The 14676-nt window shown below is 42.6% G+C and overlaps 1 protein-coding gene across 16 annotated transcripts in view; it reads left to right on the forward strand.

Annotated features, from left to right (window-relative positions):
* The window catches only part of LOC143692001 (uncharacterized), a 213450-nt gene that overhangs the window by 77253 nt on the left and 121521 nt on the right, over positions 1-14676 (forward strand). Inside the window, exon 4 of one of the 16 annotated variants that reach the window (XR_013179855.1) lies at positions 1825-1861. The exons of the other annotated variants lie outside the window; for them this stretch is intronic. The gene's annotated coding sequence lies outside the window, so the exon portion shown is untranslated. Of the gene's footprint in view, positions 1-1824; positions 1862-14676 lie in introns of those variants that run through there. 16 annotated transcript variants of the gene reach the window in all.

Genomic DNA, 14676 nt, shown 5'->3' on the forward strand with positions numbered 1-14676 from the left:
TTAAAAATAACACTTGTACCACCAAAAGTCTTGCAAAGCTGCTGTCTGAGCCTCTTGGCCTCAGACAGTGACTGTGCTGTTCTGCCTTGTTCCAGAACCTGCTTGACTGAGGATGGGAGGGGAGAGGTTTCCTCTGAGTGGCCCCAAGCCCAAAGTGCCTGTGGTGGAGAAGTTCTGTCTCCTTGTTTCAGGAGGGAGGATCCTTTGCCTCCTGAATGCTGCTGGGCCCTGGCTGGGAGGGAAGCTGGGGGTGCTGTGCTCTGAGGTTGGAAATGGCTTCAGCTCTAAGCTGCAGCATGGTGGTAACACTGCAGTGGGTTATGTTGGCTCCTCTTGAGGAGGATTGAAGGCAGGGAAGGGTGGGATTATTGCCTGCAGAAGGAGGGAGAAGTGGACAGGTTGCAGTGAATGAGTTGTGCAAATCTCTGCTCTAGCAGAGAAATGTTCAATTCCCAGCTTCAGTGCCACTGCTCTCATGCCTCTGGTACCTTTTCCTGGGAAACCTCCCTGTTCTGCAAGCTCCAGAGGCTGGCATAGGTACCTATGGCTAAATAATGTTTGTTCATCATTAATAAATGTTATTTGTCAAACTCTATTGTGGAAAAAAGTTCAGCAGTGCCTGCATGGTTTTATTACAACAGGGGCATAGTGACTACCACTTTTTTCCAGAAGTATCTGACAGCAAGCTGTTCTCTTATTTCCTTTGCAATGGACCAGTCTTGAATCACTGCTGATACTGCTATAATCTAATCAAACATTAGTGATAAAAGTGCTCAAAAAATTATTAAATATACTTAATTCTTACAGTCAGTTTTGGTTTCGTGTTTAAAAGGAAGAAAAAAACACTTGGCAGGCTGATGGCTATTAAAATACTCTGTCATTGAAGCTGAAAGTCTTCCCAGTTCCCAGATACATGTTTTATTTAAACAAATACTTGAAATATTTAACGAGCAGTTCTAATATGATGGGCATTTTTTGTTTGTTTTTACCAACAATGACATTTCTTGCAATGAAAATCTTAACACATACAAGACTTCAAGGAGTTACCTGGGGTACATTTCAGCCACCACTGAAAGGCCAAGCTGGGCATGAATCCCCTGGGATTTTTCTCAGCTGTGCTGCTCAGTGCTGGGGCAGTTCCTGAGCTGGCAGAGAGGAGCCAGGATTTCTTCATTTAACAACAGAGATAGAAGAATTTCCAACCACCATGAATGGGAGATTTTTAAGCAAAGTCTTGATGTGCTGGACTGGATTCTAATAGAAACTGACTCTAAGAGTCTTTCCTTAGCTCTGCTAAATGACACTGGAGTTGTACTTGCTTCCCCACTGCAACGTGGGATATGTTTTCCCATTCCAGGATTGCCTCTATGCCTATAAATTTACTTTTATTTACTGAATGCCCTTTCTGACACACTAAGAACAGCCTGGTTTTGCATAACTCATGGGGTTTTTTTTCTTGTAATTTTGTACAATATTGTTGGAGGATTAAGAAGAAACTTAATGTGACTTTGGCTCTGCTATTATTCTACTTCACGTTTGTGAGCAGTTCTTATTATTTGCTTTTTTGGGGGCAGGTCTTTAGTAATACATGAGGATGAAACAGTTTATTTCAGAATAAAGATGTAGCAACACTGTGAGCACTGTTTAACTCTAAAAGCCAATGACTGCATACCTGAGGTGACTGTTCTGACAACACGTTTTCTGTTTGCTGTCCACAAGGAGTCTGTGTGATACCAATGGTGGAAAACTCTTTATTTATGAAGGCTAATCTACAGAACTCTTTCACATACTGATTTTAATTTCTTTTCCTGGTTGTTTCTGCAGGTCGTTTTGGATTAATGCTGTGGATCAATCAACTCAGACCTTGTAGTTGCCCATCAGTCGCTCAGTAGTCAGTGTAGATTCTGTCTTTACTATCAGCAGCTACATCTGGCTACTGGGTCTCTGATGACATCTCCTACCTCCTGTCTAGACTTTTTGTTGGATTTGTGTCTTCTCTCCTGGGTGCAGAACAAGTTCACAGTGCAAATGAGTTAACGCCTGAGGTGTGGCCCCAAATAAAGGATTGGATATCTGTTGGATCTGCTTCACAGTGGGAATCAGATTAAATACCTGGATGTTGTGGCTTGGAAAGCAACAGCTTTTTCTGTAACCTAGTCCTGGGGGTTACAGTTGTCAAAAACCCATGAGAATATTTGCAAATTTGAGCTAAGAAGATAGATGGACTTCACTTTTTTCAGTGAAGGATCTTTAACCTCTCCTGCAAAGGGAAGGTATTGAAACACCTTTGCTGATTGCAACCTCCAGTGTGTTAGGGGAGGAAATTGTACTGTGAACTGGGTGTGCACAGCTGGTTTTTATCAGTTCTGTGTGAAGACTCTCCAGGTTTGGGGCATGAACCTGGCATACAATGTAGATTTCTGTGTTTGTTAAGCAACAGCTACATTGTCTGCTGGGTTTCCAGCTGCCTGGAAATACAAAGTGGAGGGTTGTCTACAATTTTTTTTCTTTTTTTGGTCAAGGTACCTCCTTTATGTCTCAGAGGAAGACAGTGCAATTCATGTCCAGTTGCTGCCTCCCCCTCTCTTCTCACACAAGGGATCCAGCTGGTGCCAACAAGAGCTTGGAGAGAGGGTAGATCTGAAATTAGTTAAGAGGATAAAACCTCAAGGAATTGAAGTGTGGAGACGGTTGAGCATGAGTAGATGTCAGGCAGAAGGTAATGCCTGCTTTCTGAGTAACCATTAGTTTCCCTTGGTAATGGTGCTTCACTTTTTTTTCTTTCAAAAATCTTCAGATGGAAAGCTATATATGTGTGTGCTGTGCAGTTATGGAATTCTTTTTGGAGAAGGGAGTAGTGGGGAGCTATTTATAGGCCTCTTTTTTGGTTTTTTTTTTTTTTGAAAGTATGCTGTGTATAGTGTGACTTACATACAGAAAGTGCCTAGAAATAATTGGGGAGGAATAAGATAATGTCTTGAGTGCTGATTCCAGCTGGATCTCTTGTCATTTAGTGGAACCAAACCTACTTTGCTTTACTTGTGCACCATATCCACCATGCAGTGAGAAAAGGGCAGTTTCAGTTTGAGAACATGAGGCCTGGAATAGCAGGGGACTGTTGTCCTTCCAGATCTGGTCTGCAGCTACAGCAGTAAATGGGGAAGCTTGTGCATCACGTGTCTGTGCTGTTAACCCTTCACTGGGCAGCTCTGGGCCATTCCCCCAAGGAAATCAGGACACTTGTGATGGCTGGAGGAATGGATGGTTTGGCTAAGCTTGTCTGGACTTTACAAAATGTGGTTTTGGATCAGCAGGCATCCAAAACCTTCCTCTGCAAGGGCAATACTCAGGAGGCTGAAGGGCTTCTGAGTGAGTGTTCCTGTTAAAAACTGTATTTTGTTAAAATGAATAAAACTTCTCATGCAAAGAACTGTGTGTCTTTTCTTGGTTTTTATATCAAACTTAGGTTTTCACCAGGTTGTTAGGACCTATAAAGGGACAATAAAGCTGTTCATTACAGTGTCTAATGTAGACAGCCCCTCAATACTTGTCAGCCTGACTGTTCTCATAAAATACACATTCACTTATGCATTTGTACCTTAAGTAAAAATGTACAGACAATTACCAGCAGCCAGTACTTGGCACAACTAATCACTCCCTATTGAAATAACTGTGGATTGTCTAGATAGTTTTGAAAACTGCTAGTTATGGCTGAGCAACTATTTATCCTTTGCTTTATGTTGTTTTCCTCAGTGCCAGCCTTTTGGCATCTGCATCTGTGATATTGCAGAATTGGTGGGTTGAGTCTTTTTGTTAAATTAACTGGCACATTCTCAGAGGTGTTAGTGATGTTTCATTCCATAGAACCACCCAACTCCTGACCACCATGTGCACAACATTCCTAAAAGTGGTACTAAGTTACTCTCTGCAGTGGTTTTGTGGCTCATTTAGCTTCAGCAGCATTAAGATATCAGCAGCTTTTATAGCATTGCTCTGTTCCTCTGTTTGTGGTTGTTCACCTCGACCCTTAAGGACTCATGTCAGAATAAGGTATGACTGCCCCAACTGTGTGTATGACAAACACCATAAAGAATTAAAGAGCAAATCAACCTAATGTTTAGCATCAAGCCCCTCTCCTATTCAGTTTCACTTCCCCACTGTGTTTCAGTTAAACTTTACCATGTTGAAATCCCCTTTGTGGGCAGGTACTTCTGGTTCCTCTTATTTTTCTGTCATGCTACTTGGTTTTGTATATGGACACCTTTAAAATAAAAAAAAAAATAAAAAAGAGGAAAAAACCCCATGCACTTTACTCTGTTACCTTACTCTGAGTTTTTTACTTTGTTTTCAGTGTCTAGCATAGCTAATGGAAGGAAAAGTGGGTGCTCTTCCTACTGTGATATTTATTTTTTTTCTTTTTTTAGTTTTTTGTTCCTTCTGTATGGATTTCAGTGAAACTGGTGTAAGTGCATGGCTCTTCCTTCCTCTCTCCTGCTGAGGGTGCCTTTACTACTCCTGGTTAAACTGCTGCTAACTGCAGCCACAAGTCCTTCAGCTTCAATAAAAGAAACTGGATCCTGTGACATAACAATTTCCACCTGTTCAACCTTAGTGAGGCTTTGAGAGTTTGCATTTTCTTTGTGCTTTTGTTCCCAACAGCACCCATGGCTATATTTTCATGATGTTTCTCTGCTGTGATGCTCACCAGTGTGAGACATAAGGTGAAGGTTGTTCCTCTGACAGGAAAGTGAGATCAAGGCTCCTGCCTGGCCAGAGCTGTCCCTCTGAAGGGGGTGAGGCCCTGGCACAGGTGGGTGAGACAAATTTTGGGTGCTCTATCCCTAGAAGTGTTCAAATCCAGGTTGGAAGAAGCTCTGAGCAACCTGGGATAGTGAAAGATGTCCCTGCCCATGGCGGGGGGGGAATAGAATGATATTTAAGGCAGTAAATGGTGAGAACTGCTAAAAATCTTGGGTTTATCCCTTCAAGATGCAGAGCTTGGAGTTTGGATTCAGACTTGATTTCCCCCAAATGCCCCCTCTTTCCTGCCCAAGCAAATAATGGGAACTAAGAGAATAGTGGCAGTTGGGTCTGTTTGACCTGTAGATTGAAGAGGATCACAGTACTTTCCTAATTTTCTATTTTCAGTTGCATCTCAGTTTATGTAATATCTTCCCACACTGATATTTTTTCTCATCCTCTGACTTGCTTTTAGAATTGAGTTGAATATCTATTTAAATCTTAATAGCAGGAAGAACAATATTTTTACTTTCTGGCTCCAGATAACTGCTAGGAAAGCCTCGCTGCCTACTATTTCTCTATTCTGTGACAAATACAGAACTCTAAGCTTTGTTTTCTTGGCTGTGTTTATTCTTTCTATGCAAATCAAGAGGGTACATTTAGCCCAACCTTGCTATACTTGCAGCATATCCTTCCATATCAGTACATGGTAGCAAGAAATACATTCTGCAAGTTTCTTAAAAAAGAAAGAATCCAAACAACCCTGCAGTCATTAAGTTTCTGAAATGGCAAGAGCCAGCATAAAACCTGAGACAGGGACACCAAAACTCAAAACTATGATTTTTGTAGAACAGAATAATGAATGGGTTGCTTTAATTGCCCAAAAGTGTGAACGGCCATTCCTAATGGGAGAGCTCCATCCATTGGATATGTGGCTTGTAATTAAACTATGGAAACCTGTAATTTGGACTTCTGCTGCTGTCCTGGGTAATTGAGCAGATTTTGTGCCTTGTGCACAGCTGCTTTTGAGGACTGTGTGGCTGTGGCTGTTTCCCCAGCTCCACTCAGCATGAAGGAATTCCCTGAGGCCTTACCTATGGAAGGTCAGGGCAGAAGGAAGGTGTTGAGGGTTTTAGAGCAGTCTTTTGGAGACCTTCCAGCGGGTGCATTTTCTTTCCCTCAGTGTGAGTTAGCATTTTCCAAAGGCATAAACACACCTGGGACTGCTCACCAGAAGTGCCCTCTTCACAATGTGCTTTGGTGTCTGACTTGAATGATGTTGGTGTGCTCATGCATTTTTACTCTGTAAATCTCCCAGTGCTCTCCTGAAGTGATGTTTCAGGCAAGATGAACAGCCCTGGCTCCTCTATCAGATGTCTCTGGGCCTCTCGTGGAGGGTTGTAGCACAAATCCTGTGGCACAGAGCTGCTTGTGTTCATGCTGCAGAGCCTGTCTGCCTGTGGGGCTGTTTGTGCTGTGATGTGTTGCTTTATACAATAAACTGAAAAACGAGACCTTGGTTGTGGGTGTTTGCAAAACAGACCTTTGCTGAAGAGGTGTTTAGCTCAAGTGGTCCTTGGCATTGGAGAGCCCTGCAATTTCTGAATCTCTCCTGTCCCTGGCTAGCCAGCTCCTCATAAAAGCAGCTAACCAAAACTCTGGAAAGCCTTGAGAATCCAGTTTATGCTGTCATTTTTCTCCTACTGTGTGGCTTTACAGTTCCTAGTTGTAACCCACAGAAAATGCTGAATTGTTTTAGGACGCTGCTCCAAGGCAATGGGGTGGCTCTGACTGGCTGTCCCTGTGTACAGCAGCGAGTTTTAGTTCAAAGGCTTTGAAGAGCAGTTGCTGCTCCTACACATTAACAAACTTTATCCTTTCAAGTTGGTAATTTTTCTATCCACTCTGAAAGTCTTGTTCTGTGGGTTGCTAAGTAACACCCGCACGTATTTAATTTTCCATGTGCTCTGAATGCCAGTCTTCCATGCAAAACACCTTTCCAAAATTAGTGTCTGTCAAGCTCCTGAAAGGTAGTGGTGCTGTGATGCAAGTCAATCATGTTGCCTGCTGTAGGTGTTAATTCTCCCATCTAAAGGCACTTGCAGAATCACTAATATGGTGAATCTCCAGTTCCTTTTAGCTACAGGAAAACAGTATCTTCTGAAATACTTGCACACTAATTCCAGAAAGAGAAGTGAATTGCAGGGGGCCCACTTATAATATCAATTTGTTCATTATGGTGGTAACATATCATTTAAAGCTTAGGGGTTTTTTTAGAGTGTGGAGTTCAGAAGGGACCTGGACTGAAGCATTAGGTAGGTAATTTCCTGTGCTCCAAGGCTGGCTTACCACTGACTGGGCAGGAGCTGAGGACTTAGAGGGGGCAGGCATCATGAAGATGTGAGGGAAGGGTTGATGAAGAGTGTAGGAAACTTTCCCTTTCTTTTAACCTGTTTTATCTTGTAGAAGGAAGGATTGGCTCTGCACTTTCTCTTTCCCCACCTCTAGAAATTCAGGATACTGTTCCACTGGACATATGTGCTATACCAGACACTTCAAGTATTTTTCTTCCTGTTTGCCTGTGAGTGTTCCCTGGTTGCTTGTATAATTTGGACTGAGCCTGTTGTGAGAAGAATATCAACACCTGAACAGTGCACTGTGTATGCTGAGACCAGGAGCTGCTGTTCTTTCCTTGAGCACGCCTTCTCTGTTTCATGGACTTCACACAGCAGTGTGTCTTGTACCCTTCCATGAAGAACTCTGGATAACTGCAATTACATGCAAAACATCCACATAAAAGACATTATAATCACAGCAGCACAGCCAAAACTACCAGAACTTTATAGCTGCAGCAACAAATAAGCCAAAAATGAATGAATGTGAAAATAAACAAACCTGCCACTGTGTTTTGTAACCTCTGTGAGCCCAGGCAACTGCTGCAAAGCACCGTGGCAGCCTTTGTCATGGTTACTACAGAACTGACTCAGGAGGTGTAGGATTAGGAATTGCAAAAACCTTTCCTAATGTCTCCCTCTGTTTACTTACAGACAGATTAGCTGGCTAAAGATGTGAGAGTGAGCCCTACCTGTTGCTGAATGGCCAAAATCTGCAGTGCTCTGCAGAAGGTTCTTGATCCTCTCTGCCACCCAATTCCTCCTGGCTGTGGCAGCCACCCCGGGTGTGATTGCTGCTGATGGATGTTTTAACAGCTCTCAGTTATTGCTACATTGGCCTCATTATCAGTCCCATGAAACTTTTATGCCCTTCTCAAAGTCTGGTGCACTCCATTTTTTCCTTCACCTGGGGTGAATAATGCTAAAAGAAGGATTTGAGGGACTGGTTAGGAGGCATTTCAGAAGCCAAATATTCATGGAGGATTTTGACCTCAAGTGAACTTTCTGGTAATTTAGAAAGACATGGATTTACATGGTGGAATGGGCTGCCAAGATCCTGGGTTTCTTTGTGTTTAGCAGTGTTACGAAAAACAAAACCATTCCAGTGGCCAAACTCCCTTCAGTTCTCCCCTAACAACAAGGACAGTGTGATTTAATGTGTTCTCTTGGATTCAAACTTCTGCTGTGTTGTGGGACCACAAAAGAAAGTTGCTGTCCAAGAATGCATGTTTTAAGTGTGTCAGATCTTCATCTGCCCTGTAACATCCCTGTTTCTCAGATGCAGAGTTTGGGCACAGTGAAATTAAAAGCCAGTCTTTTTAATTCTCCATGTAAAAATCAGATTTGAGTGAAAACCTGAAATACTGTGACTCCTGAGTAGCTTCTCAGCCCTGAGGGAAAAACCTGCAGAGAACTGAAAGTCATTGCTGTCTTTATTTAAGAGAAGTTGGAAGGCAGAGGAGAGGAGAGGATCTGAGTTTTGGAAGGCTTTGAATGCTGATCAGAAGAGAGACTTCTTGTCTTTACTGACACAGCCAATATGAATATAACCCAAGGAAGTGGGAGACCCAAATTTATTACCTGTGCATTGTCCTGCCCCCTGAGTTTCAGACTGATGGGCAGCAGGGGGGTGCATTCCCCTAATAAAGTAACATTGCTTCAAAGAAGTGGAAGTCCATACACCCAAAGAGTAGAAACACAGTTGTGATTTAGTGGTCAAAGCAGACAGGACTGAAATAAAGGGTGGCTTGAGGTAGGAAACCTGCTCCTTAAATGTTGATTAAAGAGCTCCTGGCTGCAGCAGCCCGAGGAGCAGGACTGTTACAGTGGTATTTTGCTTCTCAAGGACCTCCTCCTAACAGTGCATTTTGTTTTCACCACTGTTACAGGACCAGATGAACTTGGTCCCAGTGTTTGTAATGAGAGAGGGCACAGGACTGGAATCTTTCCTTCTGCTTTCTCGTGGCTCTCTGAACTTTGCTACTTACTCCCTGCCCCAGAACAACCAAAGTGGGAGTAGGACTGTTTCCCCCCTCCAAATGTGGGAGGTACAAGAGACTAAACCTGAAAATTCATCAGATTTTTAGTCAGTTAAAAAACCTAAGTGAACACCAGTTTTAATTTTGTCTGACACTTACACACCACACAGTCTCAGGAAAATGGAATATAAAGTTCAGACCTCAGCAGATAATGCTGCAGGGTGCTCTCAGACACAACTGGTGCTTTGGCTGTCCTTAACTGGGACTCCAGGAACTCTAATTGGAGTTTATTAGGGTCTGGTGTACAAAGACAAGCACCTCTATGAGTGTTCATCATGTGTAACACTCTCAGAACAGGAATATAAGCTCTCAGAAAGGGATTTAACCACAGTTAGATACTTCCTTGAGTGCTGTGTTGACACTCATTGTTTATCTGTTCAGACTAGTCATATTTGGAAACACTGTTCTATTCTGACATATGACTTTTCCCAGGAGCAGCAAGACTCACAGTGAAGATTTCACAATAAAGAAAATTCTGTTCCTCTTTGTGGGAATGTTATAGTAAAGCCATGACAACTCATTTGGCACAAGATAGTTTTGTGTTCAGCAAGGATTCCCCCTCCCCCCTATCCCTACACATTTTTGATGTGTTTCCATGTGTTGGGGTTTTGTTTTGGTTTTTAAAATATTTTTTGTGGGTTCTTTTTTTTTTTTTTTCAGGAGGGTGGGGGTGGATCATTTTACATTTAGCCTTCCAGCCATCCACTGAGAAACCAAACCCTGCAATAGGTATGAAGAACCCGAGTCCAGGCTTGTGTGTTTCAGTGTCACCACCAGCAGTGGAGTTGCTCCTAATTTATCACCACGTGAACAAGTTCAGCATCAGTCCCTTGGGATCTGCTCAGCTGGTGCAGCCCTGGAATTACACATCCTGCTCCAGGCAAAGGGGAATCATGGTGTGAAATACTGAGAGGTGGCACAAATCCACAGGCAACAGCTTAAATACCAGGTAGCAATTCCCAACCTGCATGACTGGAAAGGCTGAGGTATCTGCAGTAACCTGTGGGGCCAGTAAAGATCAGACACCAATTTTGTTCCCTGGCTCAGTGTTAATGCCATATAAGCCCAGGGTATATTTGGAAGTCCCTGGTACTTCTGGAGGTTTTACTTCTGGTGTCTGATCTTCTTGGACTTTTTTTTTTTTTTTAACTGCAGTGCACAGTGTTGAAGTGGAAATTATTTTTATGATGTCGCACCAGATCTTTTTCCAAAGTACAAGGCTAATTAACCAGGTTTCAGTGAGTTACACTGGGGATGACAGTCTAGCAGCTGAAAAGTCATTAGGCTTTTTTGCAACCTTCCCTGGAGATAAAGTGGTTATTTTGGGAAGAATACACATATGGTGAAATCTGGTCCTCAATGTAGTTCTTGGAAATCTTCCTCATGATCACAGTTTGCACCCACCTAAAATTCCTGAGTTATAAAGAGGACAGCATTTTCCTGCCTCAGTGTTTACTGCCCCATCCAAAAAACTCTCACTGTGTATTTAGGAGCTGGAAGAACCACAAGGTTACACTTTCAAAGAAGAAAGGAGAAAGATAGGAGGTTTTCCAAGATGTGAATTTGTAAGGATAGCAAATAAAAACCCAGTGGCATTGCCAACACTTCTGAAGCATTTCTGGAAAAGCTGCTAGGCCAGCCTTAGCCTGAATGTGTTTGCTGCACGCTGCTGAAACTATAGTTCAGGTTATGTTGCTGTTACTATTCTAAACCCTAGGAAGTGGGTGTTTATAAGTGCAGTCAACATTCCCTCTGAGCAAAAAGCTGGCCTTAAAAGGGAGTTGTCCCAACAGCAAGAAGGATTATTTAAAGAAAAGAAAATGCTAAATTTTTGCTGTTCAGAGAAAAAAAAAAATCAAAAAAGAAGAGGAAGCAAACCAAGGGATGGAATATTACAGCATTGCCCACACACAATTTTTTTTCTTTTCTTTAATGGCTTTTATCCAAGGCCATTCAGTACAGGCAATGATCATTTGTGATGGAAAATGAATAAAATGCCTTTTTTTCACACATTTAATTAACTTGTTTTGTTTAATTAGGAAAAATTACAGTAGCAAATGCACAGAAATGCATTGTCACTGATAGCATTATCATATTTTACTGCTCACAGTCAGTAAAGTCAGGAACATGCTCCTGGTGTTTCACTTGCACCTCTGTTTTGTTCAGTAGCTCCCAAACATTTTGCTGGAGCGATGCAGAGAGATGGCAGTGAGTCAGCCCAGGGGATACCCTCCCAACCTGCCCCTGGGAGAGAGGGATGCTGCCTTGAGGTGAGATGGAAGGAGGAGGCAGCTGGGGATGGACACTCCTGAGGCTGCAGGAGCCTGCTGAGACAGCGGCCTCCAAGCAAGGTGTCCTAAGCCACAATTTAACAAAGCCATGGACTATGACACAGTCCATAGCAGGGACTCACAGTCCACTCAGCCCTGCTCCAGACCTGGCTTTATTTAACGTTAATAAATCATATGATTTCCAGACATCTCCAGTTTCTGTGACATCTGCTTTTCTGCTTTCAGGTCTGATGCTTTCTGTCCCTTTTAATCTCTCTCCTGTGCCTCCCCTGCACAGAGATATTCTTAAGGCACAACTCATTGTCAACAGAAAGCCACTGCTGGGATTTCTCATTTGTGACCAGAGCTTCTCTTTCCCTCCTCAGCTGCTGTTTGTGGAAAGATGCTGGCACTTTCTGTCAGCTTTTTCTGGGTTTCTTGACAAATTGGGTGCAAATCAAGTGCAGTGCTCCAGTCATGTGGGTGTGCACATATTTATCCATCCAGGTACCAGCAGTGCACATGTGCTGTGTGACAGGGGGAAGCTGAGGAGCATCTGCACAGGATAACCAGCACTTAATTGCTGTACAGTACGTGCATTAAAAATCCTGGCACCTGTAGCCCTCTTAATGCAAAATCTCTCAAGTGAAACTTTTGAAGAAAATCATGCTTTGAGTCTTTGGGATTGTAAAGCAGGAGCAAGCCTTTTTTTTTTTTTTTTTTTTTTTTTTTTTGTCCTTCTGAGACATGAAACAAAAAAAAACCCCTTCAAACTATAACAATTTATCTTAACATGTTGAGAAACATAGGGAGGCAAAAAAATGAGGCAAGATTTCTACAAAGAGGGCTGCAGTCAGACCATTTGTACTGCACAGTGTGAAATGCATAAATGCATACAGGGCTCGTTGTGTCTGCAGGTTGCAAATCAGTCCCTCATCCCCTGCCTCCTGCCACTCCAATCTGAGCTAGCATCCAAATTGTTTAGGTTGTGTTCACCAGTGAATTTTCTTCTCCCAAAAGAAGCGGGAGAGCTACAGCAGTCTGTGCTCAGAGTGTTCTGCAGTGCCAGCTCTGGCACTGCCAAACCCAGAATGGGCTCTCATGTCTCAGCCTTACTGTGGCTGTGCTTTGGCTGCAGTTCACTGAACAGGATGGTTCTAACAGACAGGACAAAAACAAGGTGAAATGCTGCCAGGGTTGCACAGCTGACCCTGGTGAACTGCTGCAATTAAAGCTAATTTGTTGTCTCACTCCTCTGTGCCATCTTTGTATCATGGTGCCACTTGGCTGCAGAATGATGCTGTACTTGGAGCTCTTGGGTCAGGTTGAAGCAGCATGAAAGAATATTTGTGTCTGTGCATTGAGGTTTCTGTCTACATTGGTTTAAGTTTTATAAACTTTTTTTTGGTGCTAGTCTGCCCATCACAGCACATCATCATGTTTGTTATTCTCCCAAATCTGTGAGAATAAGGACTGGTAAGCAAAAGAATACCACTGAACAGAGAAAAAGTCATAGGCAAGAAGTGCCTCAAAATGTAGAACTCTCAAGATATTTTCTCCTTGAATATTCAAAGTGAGGACATTAAGGTGGAGAATTTGGGGGAGGACTGCAAATTTCCTGTAGTAACTCACAAGGGGCGAAGTTGGAACTGCTACTTCGCTTCTACTCTTTTATGATCAATTGTGATGTAAATGCTGATGGCTGCCTAACAGGCAAAACAAAGTAGGGAAATGATGAGTCATTTGTACTTGTAGTTTGTCTGAACAAGTAATGTGCAAGTCAAGTTTCATTTAAGTGCAGCAGAACTTTCCCCTGAGGATTATCCTCGCAAGGCAGGGCAGTGGAAGACTGAGGAGGGCTTTGGATCTGCAGCCATGGACAGACAGCCATGAACAGACAGACAGCCTCTCAAACAGACAATTTCCTTCATGCCAAGGCTGCCCAGCTTCAGTGCCCACTGTTCTAGAGACACTGAAATACAAATGGCAGCAGGTTTCACTGTATGTTGTGTAATACAACTGTATGTGTAACACAACTGTATGTTATGTTATGTGAGTGGAATTTTTTTCTGTTGCTCTTCAAGGACATGACCATATTTCTCCTGATGTGGGAGAATACATCCTCCCTAAGGAGAGGAACCACCTATACCTCTCCAGCAGCTGGGAGGAACTGGCTGGCTGTCCTTGCCATCCAGGAGGTTCAAAGAAGACTCTGTCTCACTACCCTCACACCTCATCCTGCTCCCAACTGCAGCTCAGATGGCAAAAGAGCCTTTAATATTTGCCTTGTAAAGCAGCATCTAAATTACCTCTCTATTGATAATCTTATGCCCTATTGCAATTTTTTTTTTTAATTAATAAACAAAGATCCTTTAGTGAAAGGATTTTCTTCAGTGGCAGAATATTTTCCTTCTCCACAAAAGAAGGAATGTCTATACTGGTAATCCAAGATACACCAATCCTTAGGAAGTTTGTAGCACAACTCCCAGTGACTTCAGCAAACCCAGGAAGGAAACCCAAAGCTCATGGAAGTCTCCAAAGGTATCTGTGGTGCTGTAGCATGAACCTAACTGTGACATCCACTCTAAGTGCATCCATCTGTAACTCAGAAATATTGTCCTTTTCCTGGCAGCTGTTCCAAAGGCTGATCTGAAGCCTGGTCCAAGCTGCCTGCTGTCATCTGCTGGGATGTTATTGAAATAGATGCATGGGAAACAAGTCATGGTTATTCAAACCAGCCAGAACCTGGGGGAAACCAATTTCAGAAGCCAAGGTGCTGTGTGTGTATATATATATATATATATATATATATATATATATATATATATATAGCAAAGGTACAGCCCTTTGAAACTGTGAAGTGAATAGGATACAGTTGGAAATGTGCTGCAAAGGGAACAAGAACACAGTCTTGCAGTTTTGAAAACTACTGTTTGAATAAGTAATCCAGTTCCCAATTCAGACCTAAAATAGCCTTCCTGTTAGTGCAGTGCTGCAGTCTGTCACAGTTGGCAGCAAGAGTTTTCTCTTTTGGTTGACTTTAGGCTTAAGTAATAATAAGAATATGCCCAAAGTGCAGTTTCTCTTCACAAAAGGCCTTTTTTTTTGCACATTATTTATTAAAGGGTGGCCTCATCATTTCAATGTTGTACAATTTACAGTTGGTAAATTTCTACCTATAATAGGAGGTGCCATTTGAAACACAAGTGTGCTTTCTTCCTAAGTTTTGGTAAA

Source organism: Agelaius phoeniceus, chromosome 2 (assembly GCF_051311805.1).
Source record: "Agelaius phoeniceus isolate bAgePho1 chromosome 2, bAgePho1.hap1, whole genome shotgun sequence".
NCBI classification, from domain to species: Eukaryota; Metazoa; Chordata; class Aves; order Passeriformes; family Icteridae; genus Agelaius; species Agelaius phoeniceus.